The sequence below is a fragment of the Triturus cristatus genome, chromosome 4_1 (assembly GCF_964204655.1).
Source record: "Triturus cristatus chromosome 4_1, aTriCri1.1, whole genome shotgun sequence".
In the NCBI taxonomy this organism is placed as follows: Eukaryota; Metazoa; Chordata; class Amphibia; order Caudata; family Salamandridae; genus Triturus; species Triturus cristatus.
This window is the reverse complement of record NC_140585.1, coordinates 841,237,377-841,255,827: the sequence shown is the minus strand read 5'-3', so window position 1 is coordinate 841,255,827 and position 18,451 is coordinate 841,237,377.

Sequence of the window (18,451 nt, the reverse complement as noted above, 5' to 3'; positions counted from 1 at the left end):
AGTGCTGCAAGGAGGGGGCGTGGCCTCCGGCGCGATGCCGGTCTTTTATTTATTTAATTTTTTTAAGAAGGAGGGCTGTGTGGACCCGCTTCTTTTTCTAATTTATTGGCCATGAGGACCCCATCCCCCAGGGCCTGCACCCTAATTTTTTTTGTTGAAAAAAATAAATGTTTAAATATATTTCTAGAAACACCTAGGACATGCTGGACAAACCGTATGTACCTATCACCATGACGATTTGCGTGATATTCATTAAAAGGCGACTATGCAACAATGAATCCATGTGGAATGTATTTACACCGCTCGTGAAGCTCTGACGTGTCTGACGCCATACCGTGCCTATTCCCGGTGACCCCACCGGTGGGTACTCTTCAAGTAGACACCCTTGTCGTTTATTTATACAAACATGGGTAGCTATTGACGGGCACATTTAATACACACGCTCACCAAGCCATTCAAAGGGGATTCGAATAAAATTCAACCAAACTATGCAAGAAATTCCCCTCATGGTTAATAAAACACACATCCACCGCCGGATGTGTAATACTTTTCATTTTACTCTCTGGAAAGGAGACGAACCTCACTTGAGAGTCACAGCGTGCTCCTGGCTGAGCCCAATGCTGTGTTACACCCACCAGTGCCCGCCGAGTGCCACACACCTCTGTGTTGTATTCCACCAGCTAGTGCGTATGCTATGACACTCTCTAGCCCATGTGCACTGTAACACCACCCCGTAAATATGTCATGCCACACTTGCCTTCGCACGGGTTATATTGCCCCATCTAACATGCCTTCCTCAATGCCTATGTTATAACGCACAGCGCTATGCCATACATATTACAATCTTGGATCCATATCTTTGTCACAGTGCATATGCAACGTTACACTCCCCAGCACATATTTTATATTTTAACTTTAGAGACTAGTTAGGTTACACAACACTGCCCTGTGCATATTACACTCCAAGGCGCATATCGCATAGCACGCGCTAGTGCCTGTGCTATCTCGTGATCTCCAATGAATCTGTCATTGCGCACAATGTATTGCATATTATATTTCACGCCCCGGTCACAGTTTTTGGTGCATAGTTTATACCATATACTATATCTAGTTTTAATTTCAATCGTGCTCTCAGGACTATGTTCTATAAAACACTGCATCCACCTACCCTTTTCACGGGCATTACATTTTGCGATGGGGGGTGGAGGGTCAGGGGGTGTTTCTGCCAAGTGAGCCTGAAGTCACAGTCACAAACGTCCTCTTCTTCCTGAATAAAAGTGAGATTAGGCTGCATACTTGTTCATATTTTAAGTAGTTCGCACAGACACACATTTTAAAAACAATAAAGTTCCTAATACCCACCTTCTCTGAACAGTTAGCTTGCTGCCCCATCCACCTCCTCCCTATCCTCTGTTGTCTGAATCCATGGACTAGCCTCCTCCCTCCTGCCATGCATGGTCTGATGTGCTGCCACTGCCCTCCATTTAGCATGATGTACCAGTCCACTCCTCCTGCCCTCCATTGCCCAATTCTATGGCCCATCATTGACCTCCTGCTTAGCCTCTGTGCTTAGCTTGCTGCCCCTATTCTCCTTCCCCCTGCCTTCCGATGTCTTTGTGCATGCCCCTGCTCCATCCTTTTTACCCACCATGTTCCATGGACCTGCCACTCCTATCTACTCTGAGTGTTCTGTTGAGCTGTCACTCCCCTCCCACCTGCCTAGCATTGTCAGATGACTGTAACCTGTCCCTGCCACCTCCACCCTGCCTGTCCACATGCCATGCCCCTATCCCCTTCCTCCTGTCCTCCATGGTCCATTTTACTGCCACACCCTTCTGCCCTCCCTGGTCTGTTGTGCTTCAACTGCTCCTCCTGCCTGCCCTGCACGGTCTGTTGTGAGGCCCCTTCCCCTGAACTCTCTTGTCTGTGCCCAGGTCCTGACCCTCCCTTCTATCCTCCATGGTCGTTTGTGCATGCCCCTGTACCCCCTTCTTGCCCATCATAGCCATTGTGCTGCCACTAACCCTCCTGCTTGCCATGCATGGTCTTCTGTGCTGCCATGGCCCCTCCCACCTTCCCTGTGTGGTCAGCTAGCTGCCCCTGACCCCCTCCCCCCTTCCCTCCATGGTCTGTGTGTATGCCATCATAGTCTCACTGTTGCTCTCCATGGTGTGTCTTGCCTCTTTCCCCTCTGTTCCCTGTTGTCCATGTGCATGGTCCTGTCCCCTCCCTTTTGCTTTCTATGGATTGTTGTGCTGCACTCCCTGTGTGGTGTATTGTGCTGCTGCAAACCCTGATGCCTGCCCTGTAGGGTCAGTTTGGTGCACCTCTCCATGTCCCACCTGTCCTCTGTTATCCAAGTCCATGTCCCTACCCCAATTCCTCCTGCCTACCATGATCCAATGTACCATACTTGCGAACATTTTGAACTTGGTAAGAGGAAGATTTTGAAAAAAAACTGGGGTATTGATTTTCCCCTTTGAGTTACAGAGAAAAAGAGGAGATTGTAGACAGGAGACAGATCAAATAAAGCCAATTTGAGCTTAAAAACATTGGACGTATCCTGGCTGAAACGGGTCTGTTGGCATGTATGGTTGTACTACCACTGCCTCTTCCTTCTGCCCACAATGGTCTATTATATTGCCACAGCCTCTCTTGCCAGTCCTGTATTGTTGGTTTGTTGCCCCTGCCCCTCTTTCCACTGCCTTCCATAGTCTGTTGTGCTGCCACTACCCTTCCTACCTGCCCAGTGTGGTCAAATTGTTGCCTCTGCACTCTCCTACCTGCCTTCAATTTTCAGAGTCCGTGCCCCTGGCGTTCCGCCTCTCAACAGTATCCCAATGAACAACTAGATTGCTAACATTCTATATTTATTACAAAAGTGTGGAACGCCTGACGTCATCTTGATGTAATCAAAACTGTAATACCTAGAGCATTTCCTTTAGAAATTACATATATGAGAGGGTCTTATTTGCATCAAAATTATGGTTAGTGCTCTAAAAAACTAAAATGAGGACATATTTTCTGAGTTTTCAAATAGCGACAAAGAACTTTTAAATTATTTGTAATCTTCATGTTTTTTTATCCAGTTGACCACTTGATCAAATGTTGCACCTAGGGGAGAGGATGTGGTGTTACTTCCAGAGCTGCAGACTTTGCAACTGGGGAACCAGGTTGGAGTTTCTGCTTCAGCTCAACATTCTGTGATTCTGGTCAAATCACTTAATCTCCCCATGTCTACAACCAAAATTAATTTGATCTTGTGTGATGTAACTAATGCTCATGTAAAGCACTCCAATACCTGACAAGTCTGCAAATACACAAAAAATAAGTGTTTTGCACACTTCTGGCATTGGGCTACATGTGGGCTACATCTGGGTGATATTTGTGCTGCATTTGGGCTCTTTTGTCTCTGGTGGCCATCTTGGGAGATTTATTTGTCATGAAGTTTCCTAATTTCCTCAGTTACTGCAGTCTCCTCAGTAGGAAATGCTTTCAGTTTTTTACTTTGATTCCATCAAGAAGGTATTCAGATATGTCACACATTTGCCATAAATTCTGAATGTTAGCATTCTAGTTGCTCATTAGATCACTGTAGTAAAGCTACTGCTCACCACGGAAGTCTGCTGCTGGTATTAAAAGTGCATGTTTCAGTCTGCATATCAGACTTTTTTAATGAAATAGAAGAGGATTTGAGAAGTCACTCAAAACGTGCCCTAATTTTTCTTTCTTCAGCACTAATCATAATTTCTATGGCAAAATGAACCCCCTCATTGTGTTCCTTTTTAAATTAAATGTTTTAAGTGTTACTAGTTTATTCCAATCAAGATGGCTTCAGGTGTGCTATACTTTTGTCATAAGTAAGACAGTAAGCGCTCTAGTTGTTCTTAAGAACACTCTGGGACATTCTGTCATTGGGCTATACTTGGGCTACATCTGGGTGATATTTGGGCTACATTTGGGCTCTTTTGTCTCTGGTGGCCATCTTAGAAGATTTATTTGTTATGAAGTTTCCTAATTTCCTCATTTACTGCAGTCTCCTCAGTAGGAAATACTTTCAGTTTTTTACTTTGGTTCCATCAAGAAGGCATTCAGATGTGTCACAGGTTTGCCATAAATTCTGAATGTTAGCACTCTAATTGCTCATTAGATCACTGTAGTAAAGCTACGGCTCACCAGGGAAGTCTGCTGCTGGTCTTCAAAGTGCATGTTTCAGTCTGCATGTCAGAATTTTGTTTATGAAATAGAAGAGGATTTGAGAAGTCAAAATGTGCCCAAATTCTTATTTCTGCAGCACTAATCATAATTTCTATGGCAAAATGAACCCCCTCAATTTGTTCCTTTGTAAATTACATGTTTTAAGTGTTACCACTTTACTCAAATCAAGATGGCTTCAGGTGTGCCATACTTTTGTCATAAGTAAGACTGTTAGTGCTCTAGTTGTTCTTTAGAACACTCTGGGAAGCTGCAGTAGAACACAAAGGAATCAACTGACAGTCTCTGCCCTTGTCGGATGTACATTTTTTACTGAGAATGTCAGACTTCATTCTCACATGACTTAGAAAGATAATGTGAATTTACAGAAAATATGCTCTCAGTTTAGCTTATAGATCACCTTCCAAACCTCTGTGGGAAAAGCATGAGAAAATAGTTTTCTCTTAAACATGATTCATGATATCACAGCAGAAGGCTTTTTCACATGGTAAAATCACCTTAGAACACACCACAATTCCTAAAATGAGTATGGTACCATCAACAAATGATTTATAATGTAACTAATGTCTTAAAACATTCTATTAACTGCAATGCTTTTTAATGAGGTGCTATCATGTATATTGGTCCCAAGATGGCTTCCAACACTTCTTGGATGAAGTGCTGACAGCCAATCAGATCTCACGATGAGATGTGTGGTTAGGCTCCGCCCAGATATATCTATCTTTTTAACTCTAATTTTCTCAGGAACTACTGAACGGATTTACACCATTTAAGCAAAAGGCATGAGTCTACCTCTTTGCCAAATTTGGTGTAATTCCGTTCAGCAGTTTGGGTTGTAGCTGCGTCAACAGGTCCTATGGGAAAATGCATTGGGGGAAAACGCGTTTTGGGACCCCCCAGGATAGGAGCGGACCAGAGCCGGCCAAAAGTTTGGAAACTTTCGTGAAGATTCGTCAATCGGCGCCAACGTTATTCCAAAATAGAATGTTGCGGATTTCCTATGGAAAATAGGTCCTAACTATAACTACCTACTGGCGACTGCCAGTAGGTAATATATATAAATATATATATATTGGTAGTAAGTTATACCTGTTTCTCGGAGGAATGGAAGCATTTCACACTTATGCCTTACCAGTGCCCTTTTTTCTCACATATCTAATTGCGCACATTTATTCTCTCATGTTTTTATATCTTCATGATTCTAAACCACATTCTCATTTACATTTACAAAAGGGGCCTCTATTAAAAACCACTTATCCATACAAAGTCAATATGACAAGAAATGTATTCCTCAATCTGCTCAGATGCCAATGCAATACTAATATTACTAATGTATTGATGGCATTCCATCTAATTGTATGAAGAGATTTGCAAATATTGGAATTATTGAAACAGCATCAATAAATCCTGAAATATTTGTATATAAAATATCAAAGTCAATCTAGCAGCATAATTGTATAAAGTTCAAATCCAAAATTTCCTCCAGCAGCAAAAATAATGTGCAAATCACACAATTTTAGCGGCAAAAAATGTTTCATGTGCAACTAAACTAAGGCCATCAATAGAATGGATTACTGTGCAAACTTTGCAATTTTAGCAGCAAGGTAGGGAGAACATCAATTGCAGTCACATTTTACAGATCTTTCAATTATTGCTGCTGTACTAAAAATTTGAACAGACTATTTACCCACCATGTACTTCTATCTCTTCATCTCCATTCAATTCAGCTGAAAATCTTGTATGTAAATCCAAACTATATCTTGACTCTAGACATCTTAACTGCATCACTCTATTGTCACCTCTCACATTGATGCATCCCCTATCTACAGCAAAAAAGACAAGCTTTCATCGGTCACTGTCATCTGTGTTTCTTAGAAGTGTCAAGCCACAGGATATGCCAAATCAGTATTTCTTATTGCTCTTTGATGTTGTCGCTTCTATAGGGGAAAAATAGTACTTTCCACATACATAAGAGCACATGGGCGGACCAGCACATACACACAGTGATTCGAGCTGCAGTTATAAAAATTACCTATTTTTATTTTAATCCATCAGAAGTGATGTATTCCACAGTGTTGGGGATAGTCTTACAATCCTTACATTGGCTGCAATTAAAAAAACCCTTAGCTTTTATTTGCCATGTGTCTGTTTTACAGTATTTAGTAAGATAGCTGTCTGTTAGTTCATTGCTGAGAGTACTCCCTTTCCTGTATGTTATAGGAAGAATTGCAGGTTACTCTTGACCTATCAGTGTATCCCTTGCCACAATAGACCGATGTTTACAAATCATACTTTATACAACATAGAATTATGGCATGGAATAAGTTGTATCTTTTGTTCTTTTTTATCTGGTGTATATTTTTAGGGTGCAGCAATTGATCTCTCGTCAAGGCTTCAGATTTTTTCTCTGCTATCTTTAATAACTTGGAAGTATAGCCTCTTTTCATGAATCTACCTCACATTCTAGACATCTGTCTGGTGAATCTTGACTACAAATATTGCTCAATCTTAAGGTTTACCCAATGGTATGTTCTCTTTTAGACTCTTTGGGTGTTGGCTCTTAAAGTGCAAAGTGCTATTCCCTGCAGTATTCTTCCTATGTACTGAAGTACGTATCTTGTCTTCCTGAACCTCCATCGTTATATCCAAGAACATAATTTCTTCCACGCTCATGGTTACCGTAAATCTCAAATTGTAGGGGTTATTGTTCAGTCTGTCTACATACTCCTGCAGTTTCTCTTGTGTGCCATTCCACAATAGAAATAAACCATCTATATAGCAGGTTCATATTAAATCATTCTGAACAATCTATTGGTTGTCATCTGCCAGGCCACCTGCTTCTTCCACTAGCCCTTCACCAAATTGATGAAGCTAGGGGTGAAGCAGGTGCCCATCGCAGAGCCAACCTTCTGTCAATAGAACTCCCCATCATGCACAAATATGTTCTCTTTCAAAAAGGTCTGGTTCATATTGATCAACATCCTATTATGTTCTAGGTGACAAGCTGGTCTTGTTTTCTAATAGTGTTCACATGCAAATGTGCGAAAGATGCTTTCAATATTCGTATTGAGTGCAACCACATCTAATGTTATTATTAAATAAGATTCTGCCCATACCAAGTTGTGGTTCTTTGCCAGAAAATCCCCACTGTCTTTACAACATGCCAGGAGAGTCTTCACAAAGGGAAATGTGTCAATATAAATAGCAGTATTATCTAATAAAGCTTTCATTTGAGAAAACAATAGGCCTCCGGGGGAATTTTACTAAGCTTCAATTTTCTTATAAACAGACACAGGTCAATCCTGGCCTGGGTATAATTAAATCCAGAACTAGGGCAGAATGATAGTCGACAATTCTAAAAGTGATGTCTCATCTTGAGCAAGTTCTCACTGAGACAAGTTTAAAACTGTCAGTCTATCATTTAGATCTTCTTCTTTGGCTTGTCTGCTTACTGAAAGAAACAATATTCATAATGAAAACATGAAGATATCAATCTTCGCGCTTGCCCATCCAGGACGTCATTTTCTATGCTGATATCAGAGCTTGATCCTGTGGAAATTAGGTCATGTCTTTTCTGTAGATCTTCCTGAAACACCTCATTTGTATATATGTCATATTTATAGCGATCTTGTTGTTTTTTCGCCTGTAATTACTTATTGGCATGCAGGCTTTTTTGTACCTATTAAAATGAAGCTGCAAGGTGTTCGAGTGCATCTATGCCTGGAAGGCATGTGGAAGCTGCAAGGTGTTCGAGTGCATCAATGCCTGGGAGGGTAATTTTGAGCTTGTTATATTTGCGGCGGCCCGGCCGCAATAGACACACCACCCTGTGAACAATGGGTGCCATGAAGCTTTGGATTCACGGAGCCGTTATGTGGGACATCTGGTGAGGATGAGTAAACAGTCTTACATGCTGAGGCCCATCTGAGGGCTTTTGAACTTTTCTAACAGCAGAATTGAGTGCACGCATTTGGGTATTGATTTGCTGACTACAAGTCCCACAAAGCTACGAGTGCTTATCAAAGCAGCTCATTTGAGGGCGAGAATTGTGTACTTAATGGGAGGGTCAGCCCTGTCGAAGTGACTGTCGGGCCTCTGAAAAAAATTGCAACTGGCACTGAAACACGGCAGGCGAAAATAAGACAAGATCGCTGTAATTACTTATTGGCATGCAGGCTGTTTCGTACCTATTAAAAGCTTCAAGCTGCAAGGTGTTCCAGTGCGTCTATGCCTGGGAGGGCAATTTTTAGCTTAATATATATACATTATCTACTGGCGGTCGCCAATAGATAGTTATAGTTAGGACCGTGTTTCCATAGGAAATCCGCAACATTCTATTTGGAATAACTTTGGCGCCAGTTGACGAATCCTCGCAAAATTTTCAAACTAGGTGTTGCGCTCTGCTCCGCTCCTACCCTGACAGTCTCGGGGGGATTCGTCAAGCGGGGGCTGAGAAAAAAGGGGGGTCCCAAAACACGTTTTCCCCATGCAATTTTCCATAGGGACCTTTAGTCCAAGGGACAGCCCGAACGGCTAAACAGAATTACTTGAAATTTGGCAGAGAGGTAGTCCTCAACTCAGGGATGTGCCTTTATATATATATGGAGTCAATCTGTTCAGTAGTTCCTGAGAAAATTGCAGTTAAAAGCACGTACATATCTATAGCCGCGCACCGTGCGAGCACACTAACGTGCGCGAGCGTAATTCTGATTGGTGGTTACATGTTAGTCTACGTTCGAATCGGTCGAAATCAGGAAGTGTCAGCCGCCATTTTGTTTGTTTTCAGTGCGAGAGTGAAAAAGGAAGGTGGCGAACGTAAAAAGGGGGCAGGGTAGAGAGTTCCTGACCCCCTAGCCTTTGTCAGGGGGTCCCTGAAGGACCCCGAAGGCAGAAAAAAACATTTAATTTTTTTTTTTTAAATCGCGGGGGTATTAAAAGTTTTTTAATACGTTGTTTATTGTAAAATAAATATATAAAAAAATAATAATACATACATAACTTAGCATTTAAAAAAACGTACAAATTCACTGAAAAAACCATAGGTTTCACACACGTTATAGTTAGGAATTAGCTTTTAAAAAACCTTGCAAATAGTTGTTATAGTTAGGTGGATATTTCACTCGTAAAAAACCAATGAAATTTCCCCGTTATAGTTACTTCAGATAACTATAACTCGCGCGACCGCCACTCTATCACAAGGATGATGTCATCAGTGATGTCAAGAGTGATGCCACTGACCATGTCATGAGTGATGTAATATGTGACGTCATCAGCTGTGGATTGCGGGCGCGCGAGTCATAGTTATCTGAAGTAACTATAACGGGGGAATTTCATTGGTTTTTTACGAGTGAAATATCCACCTAATTATAACATGTGTGAAAACTATGTTTTTTTTTGTGAATATATCTATATATATATATATAGCACACTAGCGTCTTCGTCAAAGAACACCCGCACTCGGAGTTGGACCACAAAAGTTTAATCCTGTAGGTTACGCGTTTCGACAGCAAGCTGTCTTGATCACACAGTATACTACACGGTGAGGAGGCATTACATAGACATAAAAAGTGACGACGGACTTAGTGTTTGACAAGTGAACAGCGATCAACATAGCGGCCATGTTTGAATATGCATTGTTATACTAACTTTGATGTCTGCGTACCTCAAAAAGGGAACTAGTAACATCTAAATAGATGCAATTCAATCAATACAGTGTTTACATGCATAATTCATTAGATGCATATTGATTTCCGATATTTACAACAATTTAAAGCTGTCTAGTGCATCAAACGGAAAATAATTAATAAAGATCAACCATTTGAATCTTAAAAAAAAATGTTGAGAGCATTTGCGCAGAAACACACTCTTTCTAGAATGAATCAACTCGTATTGATATATGTGGGCTGTAATTGTAGTTTTTTTTTGCATCCCCAAGTGGGCCAATATGTCAAACTCATATGCCATATACGGAGAAACATTAATATGTCATAACATGAAAACAAGTTTAATTCTGTCCGAGGTACATTTCGCAAAACTCTTCAAACCGTAGTGGTCTAATATTATGCAACCTAATATTCAAATCCAAAAGTGCCTAATATACTAACATTGCTGTTCACCAGAATTCTACAAAGTCAGTAAGCCTATAAAAACCAAAAGAAGTGCCCAAATGAACTGAACAAATAACTGAAAAGTCTTATCTGAGGAGGGACCACAGGCCAAGGAAGAAAGGAATAGGGAAGCCGGAACGGATGAGACAGTCCGCTGACGGTCTGACCCTTTCTCTCTTCCTATATACAAAAAACAGCTTGCTGTCGAAACGCGTAACCTACAGGATTAAACTTTTGTGGTCCAACTTCGAGTGCGGGTGTTCTTTGACGAAGACGCTACTGTGCTACATTCCATGCCGGGAGACCTGCCCGACTCAACCCGCCACCTGTCTACGGGCCAATGGGACTCCAGTAATCTGGGTCGTTATGTGGATATAATATATATATATATATATATATATATATATATATATATATATATATATGTATATGTATATATATGTATATATATATATATATATATATATTCAACAAAACTTCCTCGCAAGTAGGAAAGCCGACGCCGTGTCTTGTGCTTCAATATTTCTTTTATTTGGTCAGCTAAAACGTTGAACGCGTTTCGCTTGTCCCGCAAGCTTGTTCACCAACATTTTACATAAAGTTTTGCCGCCATTTTAAGTGCTCAGTGCATACGTTGTGCGTAAAGAACTAAATCATAAACAGTAACAACAGACTCGTAGTTCCATGTATGTTGAGGTTGCTACAGAACTCGGGAAATTAATTATACATACAATTCATATTAGTATAACCATTCTTATCGAATTGAAACAATTCTGCGATAAAATTCTTTATCATATATTTGCATAATACAAATTACAGAGAAAATAAAACTCCTCCACTGAATAGCCTTATATAAATAAAGACACTATTCCTCAAACGGAGGAGCAGTTTGTCAGCCACCGCCCCCCCCCCGTCTGATGATCCGGGATTGCGTGCTGGCTTCCCGTGGACAATCGAGCAACATGCAGTTTTCTCCGAGACAGTAGCAGTATTTTCCGAGTCGGAGGACCCAAGGAACCTGACTACGTCGAAGGGGTAAGCGGATGCTGAATTCAGACGGGAAGGGGGAAAGCCATTGAGTAAAGGATTACTCTTGTTCATTGAGAACAGAGGACTTTGGCGGTTCTTTGTGCCAGGATTTATCCTTGTTGCTTTATTTAATTATAATGTCAGCTATAGAATTAAAGGAAAGGGAGGAAGCGTCTCTCTCCATATTTGATGACAATACACCCTCCGTTCAGAAAGGGTCTGCACCAATGAACACTACGAAAGTCACGGACGTAGTAGTCAGATTGAAGAGATTGGAAAAACTAAAACGTTCAGAACTCTCTAAATGGTGGGAATCTAAGTCTCTCCAGCGTTATTTAGAAGTCAAAAGGATCCCCAGAGGTCTTAGGATTATGGTGGCACCGACATATGAAGACCCTAATCCGAATATGCTGAAAGAGTGGGCGGAGAATAATCAAGACGCGTCGAGTAGAATGTTGCATATTCTTGTCAAGTATGCTGACATAGACCGTGCCAGAATACTGGAAGAAATTGAACAAATTCTGCTAATTCTTGATAAAGAACCTGATCAAGACACGATCCTAAAATTCAAAACAGATATGAAAGAGCGTTTGTCTAAGCTGGAAATTACGATCAAAGAAAGAAAAGCACAAAAGTTCCGGCGTGATAAAATTGATTACGAACGTGGACAAATCTATACGTTCGCTAAAAAATTCGATAACATGCGAAAGCAAAGGCTCAACGCTGCTAGTGGCAGACCACACGACCAGCAATCTGATCTTAGCAGTTTGCAAAGCTCAGAATTAGATACTGATCTAGAGGAAGGTCCGAGTACCGGAATGTCGGTTCCTTCTGTCATTGATGAATTTGATTTTTTACGCGAGGAGAGACGTTTCAACCTACGCCCGCGCCCTCCAACAAATGCCAGGCCTCCAAGAGGAAGAGGCAGAGGCAGAGGCGGCGCAAAGGGGCAAAGCAATGCAAACAACAACGGCAAGAAGTCAACGAAATCCAACAAGTAGAATGCAACAAGGCTGCAACTGTCATTAACCTTACAGAGATGGCGTTATCGGACAAAGAGCAAGATATCCTCAGGTTGGGTTTATCCTACTGTCCCAAAGCGAACATTGACTATGTACAAACTAGAGTTGATATTTTCAAATTTACTAGATCACTTAAGTTGAAAAAATTCTTTGCAGTTGCTCCGAAACAATCAGTAGGGGCATATAGCAACTCAATACCAAATCAATCTGGCAACCTGGCTGTAGACGACATGAACTTGATGCTAGTAATGGCGGATTTACATGATGATTTGAGTCAAGATGCTCAAGCTAGTCAAGAAGTGCCTGACACTCTACAAAAAGCACTGCATCTGGCTGGGAATGAGAGTTTGAACATAGAACAGAGGGCACCAACTAAGTTTAAATTGAATTCCAAATTTACGCCTCTGACCAATAAGGACTCTGTAGATGTGTTTAATGATTTAGTGGTGAATGATGTTAAGAAATTGTGCAGCACATTAAAATTTAAGAACCAAGCATACACTCAGCGTGATAAAGATTACTATGCGCTAGTCAAGAAATTGTCGAGTAATGATACATGTATTGTTCGCAATGCGGATAAAGGGGGCAACGTGGTGTTGTGGGGAAGAGAGCAATATCTTAAAGAAGCTTACAAACAGCTGAACAACAAGTCCAACTATGTACGGGTCAGCAAGGAAGCAATGACTGCAAGCCACGAGAAATACAACAGTATGTTATTGGACTGGTACAAACAGGGTCTGATTAGTAATGATGAAATGTTGTTTTTAAAGATCAATAATCCCGTGACACCAGTTTTTTACTTAATTCCGAAAGTACATAAGAGTATTGAGAATCCCCCTGGCCGGCCAATTATTTCGGCCATTTCCAGTGCACTGGAAAACAGTTCGAAATATGTTGATTCCTTTATTAATCCCTTGGTTAGCAAACTCCCGTCGTTTATACAAGACACGGGTGATTTCCTACGGAAGATCTATGATATACCTTGGGAGTTGGATTACGTTTTAATGACTATTGATGCAACAACTCTGTATACGAGTATCAGACACACTGATGGGCTTAACGCTGTTAGGCACTATCTGGGTTTCAGACCGTTCCAGCTTTGGCATCATACCCAGATGTTATTGTCGTTGACCAAAACCTGTCTTGACAATAATTATTTCCTGTTCAATGGAGAATTGTTTCATCAAGTGTGCGGGACCGCGATGGGCACCTGCTTCGCCCCCAGCTATGCGAATTTGCATATGGGCTGGTGGGAGGAGCAGGTGGTCCAAGTTCGGTTTCCCAAGGAATGGCAGGACAATGTAGTGTTTTGGAGCCGGTACATTGACGACCTGTTTGTCGTATGGAAGGGCTCCCAAAACAGTGCACGTGATTTTGTGAATGGGTTACAGGATAACGATCTTAATTTAAAATTGACTTATGAATTAAGTACAGAAAGTGTCAATTTTTTAGATGTAACTGTTTACATTGCAGGAGACAAACTTGAAACAAAACTTTACCGCAAGGCCACAGATGGGAATACTCTACTACATGCGACTAGCTTCCATCCCAACAACTTAGTAAGGAGTATCCCCTATGGCCAGTGCCTTAGAGCTATGAGGAATTGTAGCAACAAGGAAGATCTTAGCACAGAATTAACATGTTTGAAAGCTCGATTTGCAGCTAGAGGTTACCCTAGTAAATGGGTAGATACAGCAATTTGGAAGGCCCACAACAAAACGAGAGAACAAATCTTGTTCAGTCACCAAAACAGACGTGAGATGCCAGACAATGACAGTGACAGCAAATGTAGATTGATCACTAGTTTTAATATACAAGAGGGCAGTCTATGAAAAATCTTGCAAAAACATTGGCACATCATTGCCAACGATCCCATTCTCAAAAAATATGTGGGACGTAGGCCATTGATAACTTTTAGAAAGGCCAAGTCACTCAAGCAGTCTCTGGTTAGTAACATGCTTCCTTCAACGAAAGGGAGAACCATTAAGAGCTGGCTCAGTAGAAAAGAGGGCTTCATAAAATGTGCTAAATGTAAGGCCTGTGTCCATAGTAAAAATACATCCAGTTATGTGGGAGGCCTTTCACCGGTTTTAAATAAAATCAAGGGCCATTACTCTTGCAAATCGGACTTTGCTGTGTACGTCCTCCGTTGCCCATGTGGTTTACGGTATGTTGGGAGTACAATACTGCAAGTACACAAGCGTGTCTTACAACACTTGAGGGCCATTAAAAACGGGGATAAAACCTACCCCGTGGCAAGACACTTTGACCAATTCCATGACAGAAATACCAAAGGACTTGAGTATTTTGTAATTGATGCAGTCCCACTGAGTGAGAGAGGTGGGGATCGGGTCAAAAAATTGAGGAGGTTAGAATCCAAATATATTATTAGGCTTAATACTAAGATCCCTGAAGGCCTCAATATAGAAGAAGATTTTCATACACATCTATAAAATTATAGTGAGCTTCACTCCCTCTCCTTTCAGCAATTTTTAAATTTTTAATTCATTTTTTGCAAGTAGGATTTCTTTAGAGTTTTGTAGTCTCACTGATATTTGTATACACTTAAGTTCAACAGACTTAGTTAAAACAGTAGTCTGCAATAAATGAATTTGGGCTTTAAAATATTGTCATTTGCCCACTTGGGCTCAATTCATTATGATCATGTACTGACAGTAATTATCAAAACGATTCTGTGTCCTGAATGTTGGCCCACTAGGGCATTACACACGTTGAGGAATAGTGTCTTTATTTATATAAGGCTATTCAGTGGAGGAGTTTTATTTTCTCTGTAATTTGTATTATGCAAATATATGATAAAGAATTTTATCGCAGAATTGTTTCAATTCGATAAGAATGGTTATACTAATATGAATTGTATGTATAATTAATTTCCCGAGTTCTGTAGCAACCTCGACATACATGGAACTACGAGTCTGTTGTTACTGTTTATGATTTAGTTCTTTACGCACAACGTATGCACTGAGCACTTAAAATGGCGGCAAAACTTTATGTAAAATGTTGGTGAACAAGCTTGCGGGACAAGCGAAACGCGTTTAACGTTTTAGCTGACCAAATAAAAGAAATATTGAAGCACAAGACACGGCGTCGGCTTTCCTACTTGCGAGGAAGTTTTGTTGAATATTATCGGACCGTGCTTGGGAGGTCCGTTCGTCGACGCGCCCCCTGGTTTGGAGGCGGTAGGCACACCTGAGAAAACGGAGGAGCAATATATGTATATATATACATATATATATATATATATATATATATATATATATATATATTACCTACTGGCAGTCGCCAGTAGGTAGTTATAGTTAGGACCTAGTTACTATAGGAAAATGGCAACATTCTATTTGCAATAAAATTGGCGCCGATTGATGAATCTTTGTGAAATTTTCAAAACTAATCCTTTGTTGAGATGAGCTCCTATGTTGAAAGTGTGGGGGTGATTCATCTAGGGGGGGCAGAGAAAAAAGGGGGGTCCCAAAACGTGTTTTTTCAATGTTAATATCCATAGGAATCTTTAGACAAAGCTACAGGTCGAACGGGTGAACGGAATTACCCCAAATTTGGCAGGGAGAAGGGTCTAGAAAGCACGCTTTTGTTTATTTGGTGTAAATCCATTCAGTAGTTTTTGAGAGATATCGAAATTTACAGATATCGATATTTGGGAATTCTGCCATCTGATTGGCTGAGGCATTACGAGCACGAGCTTGCTGCTGATTGGCTGCGAGCGCTGTGAGCGTTTGCAACTAGGAAGTATTGGCTGCCATTTTGTGATTCCGTTGAAGCAAGTGAGGGGGAAAAAGGGCAAAAAAATTGGGAAAGAGGAGGGTAGGACCACTGTAATCTCTGTGGGGTGTTTAGGGTGTGCAATGGAGGGGGTGTGAAGCTTACTACTCATACCTACCGGTCTGAAAGTGCTGGGTACAGAAATTAAGTGAGGTATTGCGTAGTCTGTTTCTGCTAAAGTGAGCTGCTGTGGGAGTCGGGGATGAAAGCGTGAGCCTAAACTGTGTGTTTTATGGTGTGAAGTCATGTGTCCTGGCCGCTGCAGCACATCTCTGGAAGTAGTGTCAGCATGTGTTTATACATACTAGGACGAACTACTGACTCCTACTGGTTTGAAAGTCCTGGGGTACGGAAAATATGTGAGGTATTGTCTAGAGTCTCATGGTGCTAAGCTGAGGTGCTGCCGGAGTCGGTGATGAAAGCGTAAGTCCAAACTGTGTGTCATATGCTGTGAAGTCTGTGCCATATCTGTCAAGTAGTGTCAGCATGTAGTTATACCTACTCGGAGGAACTTTTGTTTTGAACATTGTAACTTGTGTATGGTGCTTAGGGGGTGTTATACAGGGAGTGCAAAGGTACATTTGCGTGTATCAAATCAATACGGTATTTGTAAAGTGCAAACTTCTCACCCCTATGGGTCTGAAGGCCCTCGAGGCCGGCGTGGAAATTATGTGAGCTATTAAGTGAGCTATTGCCCAGAGTCACATGGTGCTGAGCTGAGGTGTGCAAAGGTGTCCTTCATAAGCATTTCCAAACCTAGCCTAGTCAATGTGCCTAGGTCATTTCCACCACAATGCACAATCATGAGGCCAGGGTGTGGAAGATGCAAAGAGGTTTCAACCAAAGATAGCAATTGGTGCAACTTCAATCTTCTCTGTGTAAACCATTTAATGTCCACCCTTTTGTAAACCTATGTCTAAGTCAATACGTTTGTGTTCTGCATACCTCTTGCACCTGAAAATATAGCTATGTCCTATGATCCACACTAGAATTTTGAAGGTATGGATGTAAGGTATGGAAAGATGTCTATAGCTCATTCAGTTCCTTGGGAGAATAAGAGATATGTTTAAAGATGGGGAAGTACTTTTTTTTGCCATACAAAATGATACGTGATTGGGAGTTGAAAAGCATTCTTTTTTAAAAGTAGAGTGCACATTCGTTTTGTGGAATAGCATCTTTGTGATTGGCTAAGAAAAAGCAGTTTTAACGTGGAGTACATTTCATAGGATAACATTTGCTCAACTGAAACACAGCTGTTACTTGCATTTGGAAGGCACTGTTCAAACTGAAAACAATCGTGAACTTTTAACCTGCAAGTGCCGTTAAATGTTCGAGAAAATGTTGCAAAAAAATATCGTTAAGTTTAAAAAAATTGATGAACTTTTAACCTGCACGTGTTGTAGAATGTTCTAGAAAGTGTGTTGATAGAATACGTTGCACTTCTGACTTCTATGTGTTGTTGAATATTAAAAACACGGTTTATATGGAAAATTAAAAATAAACCAATAGAGAGAAGTTTTGAAACCTAAAAGAATCAAGGAACTATTCAAATTTGTTCTTTACACGTGTTTATGTGTGGAGCAACAAAATTACAGACACAACAGCACCAGGAAGAGGAAGAAGCAGGGAGTGGGGGGACAGGGGAGATGGGCAGAATGGCACACATGCACAATTAAGTACAGCACAAGTATAGACAAACAATGGCCAAAATGAAACACACCAACAAGGAGTACAAGTCACACAACCCGCCAACATCACACCACTGATTGAGCATAGAAGTGAAGACCACGCTGCATTCATACAGGATGTGTACAAAGGCCGGTCGTTGGTGTTGTGGGATGTCTGCGACCGTGGTTATCATGGATGCGATGCCCAGCACGTGGCACATGGGCGAGTTCACTGTGTGTTACATTGCCAAGCAGCTGCTTCTCCCTCCCACAAGCTCCCACACTTTTCTACGGTGCACTGTTGTATCTCGTGCACTCGTACTGCATACCATTGTAATGCCAATTCGCGCATGTACTGCTACATTCAAACAACACCATCACAGTGCCGTTTGGAGGTGGTGCATGGCACTTTACAACATCGAGTACTGCGGCCTTTGTGGCAGGCCACACCAGAACACAGACACACTTACTGCACTTCCTGTACACAGACATGTCCGAGACACCCTGTTCCTCTTGCCGGATAGGCATACCCCTGCGCTGACCTGTGTACTCCGGACCAGCACATGCCGGTTGTGCATGCAGGAGGATGCGTGCATAGCTACATGTCCAGGCT